This window comes from Triturus cristatus, chromosome 7 (genome assembly GCF_964204655.1).
Source record: "Triturus cristatus chromosome 7, aTriCri1.1, whole genome shotgun sequence".
Classification (NCBI taxonomy): domain Eukaryota; kingdom Metazoa; phylum Chordata; class Amphibia; order Caudata; family Salamandridae; genus Triturus; species Triturus cristatus.
In genome coordinates this window covers 1,679,909-1,692,618 of record NC_140590.1, presented here as the reverse complement: position 1 = coordinate 1,692,618, position 12,710 = coordinate 1,679,909, and the positions used below count along the sequence as shown (strand labels likewise).

The window sequence follows — 12,710 nt, the reverse complement described above, 5'->3', positions numbered from 1 at the left end:
GAGTGCAAAAAAAAAATGTGTACACCTATTACTCCAATTTTCCTCCACCCTCCCAGTTGTAACTATCGTTTATCTGGACATAACACAGCTGCTGTCATATGTGGGCATCTTGGTAAGCTATAAAGCCTTGAAATCCCCATGATGATTAAAGATATTCTTATTGAACATTTTGCTTCATGCGCATACATTTTTATTTTTTGTCCATAATCTTTACATTATACATGTCATTTATCGTACAATCATAACTATTGTACATATTTAAAAAAAAAAAGCTGTAAAAATAAACTTCTGCCAGAGAATTGGGTAGAGGGTCACGTCGTCTGTTCACTATTATTTCACACTGAAATCCATGAACATCAGCGGGTGTGAAATATCCATGCACAGTGTTGACATGTACGCCTGTACCAGGTATGACGAATCAGAGACCGAGACAAGGAGAAACTGAGATGTTTCATCACTGCCCAAGTTACTTAATTCTGTTTCAAACTATATCTGCTGTATTTTCTACATATGTTGCTAAAACCATTTTCGATTAATTTAATCACAGTCCACCTTGCCCATCACTTCAAATATGAGGATTTAATTGAGGCGAAGATATAAGAAAAGTATGTACGCCTGTGCACTTATGCATTTACACCTAGTTGGGATACTAGAGATACAACTGCAACGAGGGCATGGGGTGTAACCTACTGAATCATCTTTAAGCAATTAAGCCTGGTGCTTCCCCTACTATTTGTTTAGCGCTTATTTGAGTTATTCTATACAACAAGTAGCCATAATCAGAAATGGAGTGTAGCCCCTCTCTCTTAGAGGCTACGCTGTGAAGATCGGTCACCAAGTGTGAATTGGGTTCAGGCATAAAGATTTACCCGCTGTTTGGTGGAGCCAGTCTCTTGTCCTCCTCTTGCAGACAGGATAAATGGGCACTTCTCTGCAGGAGCGGCATCAGTATGTAAGCCTGCTGCAACTGCAAGCCTCCATGTGTGCACCTTCTAGCATGCGCACAGATGGGAATGTCTTTGCGCCTGCCCAGACTGTAGCCTTCAGCACTGGTAAATAGCCACCGTACTTTTTTAGTATGAATTCCAGCCGCTTTCTAATCCGCACATATCACCTATGAGAAGTTCCAGGAATATTTTAAAATGAAAACAGTGTTAAATGAGTGGACCACTACTTTTCTCGAAACAAATAAAGTTGTGTCGCCTTCATTATTGCTCCCCGTCACCACATTGTCACTCGTCTTTTCATGGCAAAAGAGGTATTCGTACAGCTACCGACACTTGTTCTAATATGGCTACAGAAGGCAGTTTTACTGTGCCGATGCAACACCAAGCCGTGGGCTGTATCAAGAAGGGGTGATTGTGATCCAGCATAATAATGGACGTGGCATAGCCGCTAAAGCTGTCCACAACAGGAGAAGCAGCAGGGTCGGGAGGCGGTCACTGAGGTGTCTAGAACGCTGCGTGGGGACCAGTAGTTATCAGGATGAACGTTGAAGCGCAATCCGGCAACCACAGCCTTGTGAAGCCTATGTTTGGTTAAACTGGGTAGAGTGGGACACTCTTGTCTGGCACACACAGGGACGGTTATGGCGGCTCCTGCGTGCCGTGGGAGTGTTTAAGAGCTTACAGGAGGAGCGGCTCATTTAATAAACGTGCTACATGCCAGTAATACTAAACAACAAAAAAGAGAGAGAGGGGGGAGCATTTCAATGGTACCTAGCGCACAGCCCACACGGAAAGAATAAGAAAAAAGTGCGACAGTTATTATGAAACCCACAGTGTTACACCGCCAGTAAAGTGTCCAACCCCGGTGTGCGGGGCCAAAAAAGGACAGGGTTTACCATAATCCATGACTAGAAACAACGCATGCCAATAAAAATTTCAGGCCGAGCTGAGACACGACTTCTGGAATCGTATTGATTTCCAAGAAGCCCACGCATGGCGAAAGCAGCGCATGCGCGCTGCTAACGCCAGGTGAGACCTAAAAATGGACAAGATCACAACTGGAAGTGTGGAGTTAAGGGCCTGTCTTGGTTCTCAGAGCCCAGGGACGAGTTGAGCCATGGGAACATTTGTCATGGAAATCGCGCAACACACGTAAAAATGTAATCAACTTAAAAATGAAAAAAACAGGTTTCTTTAACAGGCTTTTTACTTTAGTGCAACAGATTATATCACTGCATTGAGAGGTGTTATTAAAAATCGTAGGTTTTAAAACTGAACTCAAATATTCATGCCTCCACTCATGACTCCAATAGAAATACCAAATCGAAGTAAAAGGCCTGTCACTGTAATGTGCACCCTGTATCTGATCTGTATTATTAATTTAAACTGAGCAGCATTATAGTCCATTAAGTCAAATGGGAGAGATTTTTGTACAGCCGCATCCTCGTGTATTTCAAAGTTTTCTCGTATTCATTAATGGAAGCAAATAGGAGGCACAGTAAAATGCAATTATTGGCTAGGGTCAAATATTTTGGTCAAGTGGGCAGGCTGGTATTGAGCCCATGTTTTCTGGCTGCTCTGTATAATTTAGCCACTATATTTCCTCCTCTCTGACATCTAAGTTTATAACATAGTCTTTCAATCTTGATTCATGAGGTTGGAAAGTGGGTTGCAGACAGAAGCCACAAGAAAGCACCGCTCCTTTTGGCTCACTGAGACGTCAAGCTGAACCAGAGCCGGACAACAGGCTCGAGCCATGAGTTGCTCGCCCACCCCCATACTTTTCTCTGGATATTGTGTATGTATTAAGCTTAGATGCTGGCTGCTGCAATGTGATGCCTGCTTTGTATGTGAAGATATCTTGCCTTGCACTGCTGATGGCCTTCTGGTACCTGTGCTCTGTGTGTGTTTACACCCACTTGGACTACTGCCTCACATGCTGTCCATGTTCTGTGCATGCGAGGGAAGCTTGCTTTGTTTTTGACCACATGAGTGTGTGAGGGAAGTGTGCACTTCTGCCTAGTGCTTTCCCTTTTTAGGTCTCTCCTAGGCAGTGCTTGCGCTGTCTCTGCGAGACCTGCTGTATTCAGGATATGGGTTTTAAAAGCTCCACCCATTTTCAAGGACTGCCCCTGTTACATGTGGTGTTACTCTCTTTAAGCTGGAGCAGTTCAGACCAGTGGTTTACAGAGCTCTGTTGGAGCCCTGGAGATCAGTGCTCGTGGTTTACAGAGCTCTGTCAGGTCTACGTTACTACCATCTACATGCCCTCTAGGTCCCTCCGCTCTGGATCTAAATCCCTTCTTGTGGTCCCCCAAGTTAGGAAAGCCAGGCTGGGTGGGAAGACACACTTTACTGGAATCCGCTCCCCTTACACTTTGTGTCAAAGTTTGTGCTTTCACCCACTTTGTGGAGTGAAGGAAAAAAACAAAAATTACCCTTAAAGTCTGCATTTCAGCCATACCTGGGCAGAGATATCCCTCTTGCTTTTACACGCATGCTGTAAGGGCCGGTGACGCACAAAGGATTCTGGTATATTTGAGCGGTCGAGCAGCACAAGAGGAAGAGAGCTCACAAGCGCACGCACTCACTGAGTGCCTATGCAAGAGCTTTTGGCGTTGGCAATATGTTTTAGCTGTGTGTACCCCAGCGTGGCTGCTGTTCAGTATGGCCACAAGGTAGTGGCGTATAGGAGGGTGTCGTAGTGTACAGGGCATTGGGGCAGAGTGTTGCAGAGTCGTGGCGTAGAGTGCAGATAATTCAGCAGCGTAGATTAGAGTGTTGCATAGTAGGGTGGAAGTAGAATGTGCAGAGTATAGTGGCATAGACTGCGGTAATCTAGAATCCAGCAGCGCAGAAAGAAGAAACGTGGATGAAAGTGGTGCAGAGTAGATTGGCTTACCGTGCAGTGGCGCAGAGTGCAGCGGCATGGTTCGCCTTGGCTGAGTGCAAGAGCGTGCATTGGCAGAGGGAGCAGTATTGTAGTGCGGAGGGTGCAATATTGTGGAGTGCGTTGGCATGTTGTAGAGTGGCGCAGTGTACAGTAGACTGTTGTAGAGTACAGTGGTGTAGAGTCGATTATTGTTCTGATCACTAATAGAATGGCGGGTATACCATATTTTGTGAATATTTGGTTCAGAAATTCTAACACAGAACCAAGAGTTCATTACGCTACTTTCACTAATGGCCAGTGTGGATAGATCTCAAAGAGCGCTTCTGTGCTAACCCCTACCGGGCCCATGATGCGTATAGTGACACACCCAAGGGTTTTTGTGCATTGATCCTTCGCACATAGGAAGGAGGCTTAAAGGTTCTTAATGACTTATCTGCCATAAAGCATTGAGGACATCCTCTCACTTTGCCAGACATCTATCAGTGATTGACAGTGCATTAATCCCAGCAGCATCTAGCTGCACTGGTGAGTGCGGGATGCTGTTGATTATATGTCCTTGTGTACGTCTAAAACGCCTACAGAATCTCCTGGCCATAAGTGTTGTTTTCCAAAGACCGCAGTACCACAGACCCTAGAAACGGGGATTGTCTGACATAAGTGATCAAGTTGATGCAGTGAAGCAGTTTCGGCATCACTCCTTTCTACTTTTGTTTCTTTTGCTTTATTTCTGATGCTGTATAAGTATCACCTAAAGACACTGACAAAGATGAAAGGTTTTGCTTTAAGGACACATTTTCTTTGTCAATGCTTGTTTTAATAAGCACCAAACCAAAAAACAGAGCTTCATAGCAGTAAAGACTCTGGGATGCATGCAATACCTTACAGAAAATAATCACCATCACACCCGCACTACTGTGGTGTTTCCCAGCCCATCGGCCCTTCTTTTTTTCATCTTTTTAAGGCTGTACCCGGCTGGATGTTGCACAATGCTTTTTCATCTTTATTCATTAAGAGCAGGTAGCGATGGTAGAATAGAAAGGGTTGGTGGAATAAAAGAAACAATGTAAAGATGTAGGAGCTCCTGGATAGGCAGATGCAAGTGTAGAAAGCTGGCTCTGTATACGATACTGTCACGAGGTGGCAATAACGTGTGTAGGAAGCTATCTCTGTATATGTGTTACATTCTATGTTTCTTATTGTGTATGTTCACTTTAAATTCATGCGTCATTTAGTCGCATGCTGCTGCATGCGACATGATGTTCTTGCAATAGTGTTCCATTGTTCTAACTGTTTGAGAAATGCTGTATTCTACTGTTGGGCTCAGTTTGTACCTGGAGCTTGCATGTATATGACCATCTCTCACCGTGCTGCAATAAATGGCATTTATTCATGAATTTGGATTGACTTCATTTTAATATTGGCGACGAGTGAAAATCACTCTTTCCAGCAGCACGGGCACAGTGGTGAATGTGAACCCACCAGAAATAAAAAATGTAAACGGATTTAAAAGAAGCATCCAGTTTCACCTTGGATAGACGTCTACTTTCAAAATTCAGCTTCATTGGAATGGTACTTTGTTTTTTTATTTGTTTCATATTGGACACATTTTAACATATTAAGTGTAATGATAGCACCCGCAGCAGAATTCATAACTAAACAAGTTGTGCATTGATCGCACCTGCGGCAGATACAGAGAGTTTCACATCCCCAACGTGCCGAAATTTTAAGACCTTTCTTTTACTAATTTGGAGATTTTTGACTGAAGTTTACGATTGGTGTTCATCAACCTTGCCTTCAGCTGCGTGCACACTATTTTAAAAGTAAATACCTCCATCCTCCAGTGGAGCGTGACGAGCGGTATCGGCGGAGTTCCCGATTGCCGGTCTCTTATGACGCTCATCTCTTGGAGGTACGGTCCAAGCGCGTCGCGTACGTAAGCTACGTGATGATGTAAAACGTTACGGCCAATTTGAAATCTTTTGTCTCCATAGTTACTTGTGGAAGAGTTTACCTCTGGCAATTGATGTGATTTATGCCGTTTCTGCTGAAGCTTTTAAGTAAGTGTTTACTCAATCTATCTCTGCCACGGCGTTTACGTTTATTTCAACAGAATAACTTCACGCACAACATCTTTTACGATTAACTTTCATATCGACTTCATAATTTTACGTTGCTTGGATATGCCGCGTGGAACTATGATTTTACTTTAAGCGCATGCACGGCAGCCTTTTCAACATCACCAAACATATTTCAGCGATCACTTCACAACAACAACTTTGTTTGGATAGGTCGAATTGAACTTTTAATATTATTTTAAGGGCACGCACGACTGTCTTATGGTAAACTCACGAAGCATATTTCGGCAATCAGACGAAGCAACAACTCAATTTATAAATATAGTCTGCTTTATTTGTTAAGCTACAGTGCATTGAGTTATTTTATTCTACCCCATCTTCATCCTACTTTAACGTATTAAACACCTGCCATCATCCTCACTACCGCTGGATCACAATAAGTTGGTATTTTTTTTCTTTAATTTTTCTTTTTCATATTTAGGAGTGCATTGTTGCTATTTATCAAAACATGCAATTTGATCCACCTCCCAAAAATTTACAAGCTAAAGGTGATCCACCAATTCCATGGTCCAGGTGGAAAGAGGAATTCTTAACATATATGAAAGCAATAGATGGTGAAAGAATGGGTTCTGAAAGGAAAAAAAGCATATTTTTACATTCTCTTGGCTCGGAAGGTCAAGTTGTATTTAGATCTTTACCACAGATTTTGACACAAAATGAAGGTGGAGGTGATTCCATGAATGTATATACTGAAGCTCTAGCCAGAATGGAGAAGAGATTTAAACCTACAATTAATATAGAGTTGAATCGTTTAAAATTTTACACTAGAAAACAAAAGCATAATGAATAATTTGATGAATTTTTAACACCGTTGAGGTCTTTGAGTATTCATTGTAATTTCGGTACCATGACTGACGAGATGATACGTGACCAGATAATAGTTCATGTTAAATGCAAGAAGATTCAAGATAAATTATGGGTCATCCAAATTTAAATGAAACCAAAGCCCAAGAACAATCTGATTTGTGGATGGAGACTGTCAGACGAAATACAGAGAAAAAATCCACAGATGAAGAAATCTGTGCTATTGGACACAAACTTGAACCTAAACAAGAGACTACACCATCTATAGGAAGATATGTCAATAAGTTTAAACAGAACCCTATTCAAAGAAGAAATGAAGGGTATAATAACTGGTGTATGTTACAGATGTGGTAACAAATCTCACTATACTTCTTTTCCGGGTTGTCCAGCTTTAAATAGAGTGTAAAATTTGTAATAGGGTAGGTCATTTCAGCAACATGTGTAAAGATGGACGACCACAATTTTAGAGGCGTGGAGCTGTATCTTCTTTATCAGAAGATCACATACACCATTAGAGAAACTACACCCAGCATTGACAAATTTATTGATGGGGTAGTTAGAGAATGTTCTGGTTGTGTTTCAAGTGAAAGAATGCTAAAGATACATATTCCACTGTTGAAAGTTGTCAAATTGCCCACTGAACCATGGCAAAAAAATTGCTTGTGATATTTCAGGTCCATTCCACATGTTGCCAGTCTTCACGATGTGCTTTAATAATTATTGATCATCACTCAAAGTGGCCGGAAGTAAAAGTTGTTGCTAAGGCTATCACATGTGCAGTGTTCAATTTTTTAAAAATAAATTTTCACTCGAAGGTTGTCCATCTGTTGTGTTGATTACAGATAATAGTGTTCAATTAACTTCTTCTGAGATGGCAGAATTTCTCAAAGAGTGTAATATCATTCACAGGTTCACGTCACTTTATGAACCACATGAAAATGGTCAGGTGGAACGTTTTAACCTCGTACTCAAGTTTTGTTGTTGATTCTCTTAAATTAGGGTCCCATTGGGTGAGTGCTCTGAGAGAATGTTTATGGATATACCGCATCACACCTCACACCACCACCGAGGTGAGTCCATTTAAACTTTTCAAAGGCAGGAATCCTGCATCCAAAGTTTTTCCATGGTGGTTAAGAGAAATCACATAATCTTATTTTTGGAAAAGAGTGTATAAGTGATGTTGCCAAACGAGTGGAAATTAAACAATTAAAAACCAAGAGTTGGTATGATAACAAATGGAGGACAAAGTCAAACTCTTGCCAAATAGGAGATTGGGTAAAAATTGGCAAACTTGGTTTTGTAAACAAAGGTGCCAATAAGTTTGGCAAAGCCATCCAGTTAAAAATAAATCTTCACTAATAGTGTAATGACACAAGATGGCAAAATTTGGAATGTCAAAAGGTTGCCTAAATGTCCTCGTTTTAATTATTCATTTAAAGGAAATTCTGATGCAGATGTCAATTTTGACAATGATTCTGCTGCTCGCACGGTCAACAATTCAAGACGTATTATACAAGTTCCAAAAAGATATAATAATTTCATATAAATATTTTCATTTTCTTTGTCCTTATCGTCTTTTGTTAAAAAGGGAGATCTGTTACATTCCATGTTTCTTATTATGTGTATGTTCACTTTAAATTTGTCTTTTGGTCGCATGCTGCTGCATGCGACATGTTGTTCTTGCAATAGTGTTCCATTGTTCTAACTGTTTGAGAAATGCTGTATTCTACTGTTGTACTCAGTTTATACCTGGAGCTTGCATGTATATGACCATCTCTCACTGTACTGCAATAAATGGCATTTATTCATGAATTTTGATAGACTTCATTTTAATAATATGATACTGCCACGAGGTGGCAATACCGTTTGTAGGAAGCTGGCTCTGTATATGATACTCAATTGAGAAGCAAACCCTAGGAAATGGAGGGTCAATGAAAATGAACCTAACAGACCATAATAACTAATGACATGATACAATAACCTCAGTGTAAACAGAATACTTTATAAAATGTCATTTCTTTAATTCAGATATGTTAAAAAGTACATCAAAACATGGTTCATAATAAAAATAGAGTTGGAACATTCTCATCAGTATACATGAACATCAATACCAAACAAAATATATACATAACAATGCACTAAAATATGACAATTTATACACAACTACTATGTTGATGTGATCAAGACAGATCCTAACCGACATATAACAGAGTGATGCTTAAAGAGTGGCTGTAATATGGATCTTCTATGCGTGTTTCGGTGCACACTGCGCCTTCATCAGGAGAGCCACAATATTCCTAAAAAAAAGTGAATTAAAAACCAAAATAAAATACACTGATGTTCATGATAGGAAGGGATCAAATTATATACCTTCACCCAAAAAGAGAGAGGATTAGAAGTAAAACTGAGAAATTCAGCTGAAAGATGAGGATAATATATAGTTTGTACCGTTAATCCAAAGTAGGAGAATTGTGAAAGTTGGCAATACAGTAATGTTTACGCATACTTCAGAACAATGAGAAAATGGTAGCTGAAAGATATTGATTGTGATCATAAAAAAGGAAGAAACTTGCATTAGGCCATGTTGTGTACAAGTGTATAAAGTTATAAGGACCCAGAGATGCCCAGCATAGAGAGAGAGAGAACTGTAGAGATTTAATTCTGCTTACTTATTCTGATTCATAGCTAGACTCTGTGTAGACCCACAGGCAAGATGAGAAAGATAGGTATAAATGAACAAATTCCGCAATCTATAAGAGAAACCAATTGTGATTAATGAAGCTTTATTATGAAACCCGAATGTCTAGCAAAAATTGTAGTTGGGAATTATAATTTACCCTTGAAATTGCATACACGTATGTATGTCTGGAAGGATTTTATGCCCTTTTCTAAGGTGCATAACTATTCACTGAGGTCCAAGTGGAAACTATATATTCTCTTTATCGTCCGCTTTCAGCTGAACTTCTGCTCAGTTTTAGTGGTAATCCTTTTTCTCTTTTTTGGTGAAGGTATATAATTTGATCCCTTCCTAGCATGAACCTCGTATTTTATTTTGGTTTTTAATTCACTTTCTTAGGAAATTGTGTGATGAAGGCGTAAGTAGTGTGCGCCGAAACGCACGTAGAAGATCCATCTTAGAGCTACTCTTTAAGCATCACTGTGTTGTATGTCTGTTAGGATCTGTCTTGATCACATCAACATAGTAGTTGTGTATAAATTGTGTATAAATTGTGTATAAATTGTCATATTTTAGTGTATTATGTATATATTTTGTCTTTTTTGGTATTGATGATCATGTATATACTGATGAGAATGTTCCAACTCTATTCTTTTTATAAATCATGTTTTGATGTACTTTTTAACATATTTGAATTAAAGAAATGACATTTTAAAATGTATTCTGTTTACACTGAGGTTATTGTATCGTCATTAGTTATTATGGTCTGTTAAGTTAATTTTCAGTGACCTGCCATTGCCTAGGGTTTGTTTCTCGATTGCATATTTGCCCTGCTTCTGTATATGATACTGCCAGGAGGTGGCACTACAATGTGTAGGAAGCTGGCTCTGTATGTGATACAGCCACGAGGTGGCAATACCGTGTGCATGATACTGCCAGGAGGTGGCAATACCGTGTGTAGGAAGCCGGCTCTGTATATACCAAACTAAAGTAAGGTATAGTGTGCACAGAATCCAGTGGATCCCCAAAGGTAGGCAGAGGTAAAAGTAAATAATACCTTACACTCTATTTGTGGTAGTGTGGTCGAGCAGTAAGGCTTTATCGGAGGGTAGTGTTAAGCATTTGTTGTACACAGGAAATGATGTCCCACACTCGGACTGAACTCAGACCAGTTTGTTTGAAAAAATATTGTATTTTATTTGTAGAACCAAGCAAGGCCTGGTACTGGTAAGTGAATTGGTACTTTGCAGGAATAATGAAGTTAAATACAGTTTGAATGCAGTTAAATGCAATTGGGTTGGTTACAGGTAGGTCACCCAGTTCATAAAACAGTTGGAATTACTTTTTAGTTACTATTGAGATTACTTTGTGCGTTACCTTTCAGATTACTTTTTAAGTTACGTTTTCTACTCCGTTTGCTATGTCTAGATATCACACTGAGACATTTCCTAGATAAAAGGTTAGTAAATCAATTTTTGTAAGTATGAAGTTTCTTAAGGTTTCATACAATCCAACTCCACACTTAAAACAATTTCCACAAGAAAGCAGTCAATGCAGTCCTATGGGAGAAAATTAAGTTATCGGTTTAAAGATAAGTACTTCGGTTTGTGAGTTGGTTTTCTGGGGTTAGAACACAGGGTCTAGGATGCACTATGAAAACATCTTCAGCTGCACTAGGGCGGGTGGATGTAGAGTGCTGAGGCCCAATGTTATCCAAAGGGGGAAAGGGGGCCTACGGTTGGTTTCTGCTCATGAACAGGCCACAAGGTTGTGGGGGCAAAGCTCCTAGACTTAAGCTCAGGGCAAAGGGGGTTCACGTTAGCACCCAAGGTGCACCCACAGCGGCACTAAGGTGGCCGGGTGCGGTTTTGGGGTTCAGGTGCCTTGTTTTCAATGGGAGCTGCCAGTTTTGGATTTTGGCTGCAGGTTCGGCCCAGGAAGTCTTTCAGAAGGAACCAACAGCTGGGCAGGTAAGTTGGAGGACTTGGGGACACAAGTGCACCTCAGGTACTCTTCTCTAGGGCGCAGGGCGGCTGGATACAGGGGTGTCTTTTAATGTCTGATTTCACCTTACTGGTCACTCGCGGTTCGGGAGGGGTCTCCGTAGAGAGGCTGCAGGCGACGTCTTAGTCCTGGAGGGGTCAATCCACTGTGGACTCGGACTCTGGAGCAATGGGAAACCTTGCTGGGATAGGTGGGCGTCTCAAACTCAGGCCGTAGGTAACAGGTGCAGTGGTGGTTCCAGGCGTCAGGTTTCTATGATTTCAGCAGGCTTGGAGTCTTTCTTTGGAGATTTTTTTTTAACAGAGCTGCTGTTCACAGGAGATCTGGTCTTTGTGGAAGGCAGTCAGTCCTCACATGGTTTCTGGAGATTGCTGGCTGCAGGACAAGGCTTCTCTTAGTGCAGTATCTCTGTAAATTGCAGACGGGCCGGTGGGCTGGGCCAAGTCATTTACTCTCTGCTGGGTGTCTTTAAAAAAAAAATAAAGAATATTTTTATTTCCCTCCTTCGTAGGTTGTGGGAATCTGTCTTCTTGGTTCAGGGCTGCCCCCTAAATACTGTATTTAGGGGTCTCTAGGTCAGTAGCCAAATGGCTACTGACCTCATGTTGACTACACCCTTGGTTTGCTCACCTCATGTGGGGGAGTGGGTACAATCTCTAACCCTGATTGGAGAGTGCCTGCAATCTGCAAGGTGGCGGGCAGTTAAGGATGGGGTTCACCTCGTCTCACCAACCTAAGGGTTGGGGTTGGCAGAGGTGGGCACCCATTCTGGGCTGTTCACATGTTTCCTTCCTGTCCTAGTGCCACAAAGGAGGGGAGACAGGAAAGGCTCTTTCTCTGAAAGCAGGAGAGGTTGGGGGAGGGGGTCATGTTACAAAGGCGTCATGGCCTTTTGAAGCTCCCCTGCCACAGATGGCTCTTCCTGGCCTGGGGGAGGTGTGAACACCTCCACTCAGGAAAAGACTCCCATCCCAGGGGCCCAGAAACTTGTCTTGTGGTGGCAGGCTGGTGTGTACCAGTCAGGAAACCCACCAGAGACTGGTCGTTTTTTAGGGGGCATCTCTAAAATGCTCTCCGAGTGCATGGTATTATAAATCTCACATTGGCATCAGTGTGAGTTTATTATGCTGCAAAGCTTGATACCAAACTTATCAGAATTCAGTAAAGCCAATATAGCGCTGTGGAGTTCGTAATGACAAACTCCCAGACCATTTACTCTTTATGACTTTACTGCACTTACAATGTCTAAG

General features: G+C 41.4%; 1 protein-coding gene across 4 annotated transcripts in view; it reads left to right on the top strand.

Annotated features, from left to right (window-relative positions):
• The window catches only part of LOC146808659 (putative ATP-dependent RNA helicase DDX6), a 271,143-nt gene that overhangs the window by 18,594 nt on the left and 239,839 nt on the right, over positions 1-12,710 (top strand). For 2 of the 4 annotated variants that reach the window (XM_085615452.1, XM_085615454.1), the window contains exon 2: positions 7,779-7,849. The exons of the other annotated variants lie outside the window; for them this stretch is intronic. The gene's annotated coding sequence lies outside the window, so the exon portion shown is untranslated. The remainder of the gene's footprint in view (positions 1-7,778; positions 7,850-12,710) is intronic. 4 annotated transcript variants of the gene reach the window in all.